Below are 4,457 nucleotides of genomic sequence, written 5' to 3'. Positions count from 1 at the left end.
TGAAGACTGCAATCCTTGATCTTCATCAGCAAGTGCGTTAAGTCCTCCTCGCTTTCAGTAAGCAAGGTGGTGCCATCTGTGCATCGCAGGTTTTTAACTTTCCTCCAATCCTGATGCCACACTCTTCTTCATATAACCCAGCTTCTCTGATGACGTGCTCAACATACAGATTTAATAAGTGTGGTGGGAGGATACAACCCTGACACATGGCTTTCCTGGTTTTGAGCCACGGAGTATATGCTTGTTCTGTTTGCACAACTGCTTCTTGATTCATGTACAAGTTCTGCACAAGCAGTGTAGTGTCCTGGACTTCCCATTCCTCTCAAGGCTATCAAGAGTTTGTTATGATCTACACCGCTGAATGCCTTTGTATAGGCAATGAAACACAAGTAAACAGCTTTCTGGTATTCTCTGCTTTGAGACAAGATCTGTCTGACATCAGCAATGCTATCCCTTGTTCCACATTCTCTTTTGAATTCAGCCTGAACACCTGGCAGCTCCTTGTCCATTTACTGCTGCAGTCATTGTTGGATGATCTTCCAGAAAATTTTTCTGGCATGTAATATTAGTGATACATTCTTGCCCACATGGTTTCTGCTGAAAATCAGAGCTTAGCCTTTAAAAAAAATCATTTTATTGGGGGCTCGTACAACTCTTATCACAATCCATACATCCATCCATTGTGTCAAGCACATTTGTACATTTGTTGCCCTCATCATTCTCAAAACATTTTCTTTCAACTTGAGCCCTTGGTATCAGCTCTTCATTTGTTCCCCTCCCTCCCCACCCCCCTCCCCCATGAACCCTTGATAATTTTATAAATTATTATTTTGTCATGTCTTACACTGTCCGATGTCTCCCTTCACCCACTTTTCTGTCGTCCATGTCCCAGGAAAGGGGTTATATGTAGATCCCAGTAATCGGTTCACCCTTTGTACCCCACCTTCCCTCCACCCTCCCAGTATTGCCACTCTCACCACTGGTCCTGAAGGGATCATCTGTTCTGGATTCCCTGTGTTTCCAGTTCCTATCTGTACCAGTGTGCATCCTCTGGTCTAGCCGGATTCGTAAGGTAGAATTGGGATCATGATAGTGGGGGGTGGGGGGGAAGCATTTAAGAATTAGAGGAAAGTTGTATGTTTCATTGTTGCTACACTGCTCCCCGACTGGCTCATCTCCTTCCCCTGAACCTTCTGTGAGGGGATGTCCAGTTGCCTAAAGATGGGCTTTGGGACCCCACTCTGCACTCCCTCTCATTCAAAATGATATGATTTTTTGTTTTTTGATGCCTGATACCTGATCCCTTTGACACCTCGTGATCACACAGGCTGGTGTGCTTCTTCCATGTGGGCTTTGTTACTTCTGGGCTAGATGGCCGCTTGTTTACCTTCAAGCCTTTAAGACCCCAGATATTATATCTTTTGGTAGCCGAGCACCATCAGCTTTCTTCACCACATTTGCTTATATACCCATTTGTCTTCAGTGATCATGTTGGGAAGGAGAGCACCAAGTAATGCCAGTTTAATAAAACAAAGTGTTCTTGCATTGAGGGAGTACTTGAGTGGATGCCAAATGTCCATCTCCTACCTTAATATTAAACCTATGAATATACGCACATAGATCTATTTCCCCATCATCATAGATAAATATATTTACATATGTACATGTCTGTATTTAGACCTCTATAAATGCCCTTTGCTTCCTAGTTCTTTCCTCTATTTCCTTTTACTTTCTTCCTATCCCACTATCAAGCAGAGCGTAGTCTTAAGGGGTTGTCCTTTGTGGGTAACTCTTTTGTTTTTCTCAGGTAGCTCTTGGCATTCTGTCTTTGTTTTTGGCTTTAGAAAGTTTAAGACATACCTTGATTTTCTTTTGGGATAGATCCTATTTGGGGTGTGTTCAGATTTTGAACACGCATCTTCTCATCAGTTCTCCCTTTCTCCACTGATGTTCCCCCTACCCTCCTGGTATCATCTCTCTTGTTGTTAGGGACGTTTTCTTCCATCAACTCTGTGACAACTGTCTCTGTTATATTTCAGTCACCAGCCTGTTTCTTGCCTTGCCACATTTTTCTGGCTTCTTCTCTTAGTCGGGGGAGAAAGGAGGGACTGATCACAATGATCTGCTTATAACCCCCTCCCAGGGGGAGGGACAACAGAAAAGTGGGTGAAGGGAGACAGTGGTTGGTGTAAGACACACAAAATTAATAATTTATAAATTATCAAGGATTCAGGAGGGAGGGAGGAAGGACAAAAAATGACGGAATGATGCCAAGGGCTTAAATAGAAAGAAAATGTTTCAAAAAGGCAGCATATGTACAAATGTGCTTGACACAATGGATGGATGTATGGATTGTTATAAGAGCCCCTGATAATGTGATTTTTAAAAAAAGAATGTGTGTCTAGCTGCCTCCATGAACTTCCTCTGCCTTGAGACCATAAAAACGGGATGGTGTTTGGCTACTGTTACCAAACATTAAAGATTCCACAGAAGAATTCTGATCAAAAGCAGGGAGAAATGTAGAAAATATTTTCACATGCTCATGGAACCATGGAGGGTAGATGAACGCTGATATTATCTCCCTGAGATATTCTTTACATCTTAAGCCAAAAGTATTCTCAGTGCTACTGAGCAATTCTGGAGTGGAAAGCCTACTCTCTGCCCACGCGGCAGCTGGTGGTTTTGACTGACTGTGGTTCGCAGCCCAACATGGAACCACTAAGTCCCCAAGGCTCCTGAAATGAAGCAGTAACTTGACTGGTAAAAAAGGTTTGCCTTAAGCATCACACATTTTTAGGAACTATCTATATGGTGCCAAATTAACAATAACTTGGGAGATCAGATAAGAGCCCCAGGGGCACTGAGTTTATGTTAATGAGGGGGGAACCAAACAGCTCCGCCAAGGAAGAAGGGAATGGCTAGTCAATGCCACTAAGTTATCTGTGTAGAAACTTTTGAGTTGGTGTTGTTTACTGTATATATTTTCAATAACAACAAAATAAATAAAATTCGAAGATGAAGAAAGCAAAAAAACACGTCCTTTTCATATTAATACAACATACCTTTGGATGTGTGTATGTTGTGGCAATAAGGAAAATAACATGATATGCATAAGTTACTTGCTTAAAATGATAAAATTGAGTTCAAAAACCTCAATTTATCCAAGGTAATTTAAAACATATCTATACAAATTTTTATAGGAGTATTGTTGTATTATTTATAATAGCCCAAAAATGTAAACAACACAAATACTCACCAATTGATGAATGGATAAACCAGAGTGTCATGTCCATGTAATGGAGTACTATTCAGCCTAGAAAATGGGGTACTGATTACAAGCTATGAAAGAAGGCCGACACAAAGGGCACATATTGTCTGATTTCATTTAAATGAAATGTGTTGAAGCAGTAAATCAATACTTATAAAGAAGGATTAATGGTTGCCAGGGGCTGAGGGAACTACTCTGGCATGATAAATATATATTTCTGTGACGGTTGTGAAATTAAAAAAAGAAGTCAAACCACTTTAAGAGGGTGAATATAAATTATATGACTTAGACTTCAATTTAAAAAGTTAAAACAAACAAAAAAATGAAGATCTCCTGTTCCGAACCTGTCAACCTAGATGTAAATAATTTTTAACAGGCATGTGTTTACAAATCCGAGAGTTAGGAAATGTTCCCTTGTTTAATTATAAACTGAGTGGAATGTTGGGAGATTTTAGTAATCTGACAGGGAACATTAAGAGGATTAACCTGACTTCCTCGATATTAATAATACCAATTTAGATGGCATCATTCACAAAAACTACGTAGTCATATTAAAATAATTGTAGCAACGACTTCCATTAAAGAAACCCAATTAGATTAATTACCCATGAACGCTGTCATATTTACATAATGCTTTTACTTCCTTAAGTACTGAATTGTGCCTTAAGATTTAATGTATGGGAGAGTTACATCTCTAACCACTTAATTAAAGGCTGAGCAATAGGTGGGATTGGATAGAAATTGATTAGCCGTACTAACATTCCAGATTGGAACACAAAGTGAGGCAGCCTTTAGGAAATCTAAATTCCAGTCTCCAATTTCAAATGCAGTAAAAGAGCCACATAGAAACATTAACAATACCATAGCGCGCTACCTAAGGAGCGCTGATGGACCTTGCCGATCGCAGCCCAGCGCGTAACTTTAATCTTGTTGGATGGCTAACGTGCTGACCCCGTCACCTGCATGACCTTTATCCCAACATCTCCGAGTAGTGGTGCTTTTCTGAGTCCAGACAGCATTCAGAGTTCTTCCGTGCAGGAAAGGCTTCTGGAAACATCCCAGGAGCTCCACGCCGGAGCAAGACGTCCGGATGCTTCTGACCAAACTTGGAGCAGCATTCGAAGGGCTGTGGGGTGTCAGGACGCCCCTTTCTGTTCGGACTCTCGGCAGCAACAGAGCCCCAACCACA

The sequence above is a fragment of the Echinops telfairi genome, unplaced genomic scaffold (assembly GCF_000313985.2).
Source record: "Echinops telfairi isolate 266 unplaced genomic scaffold, ASM31398v2 ScPeMD7_7469;HRSCAF=8507_1, whole genome shotgun sequence".
Lineage (NCBI taxonomy): Eukaryota > Metazoa > Chordata > Mammalia > Afrosoricida > Tenrecidae > Echinops > Echinops telfairi.
The sequence above is the reverse complement of the archived record's forward strand: the minus strand, read 5'-3'. Positions refer to the sequence as shown.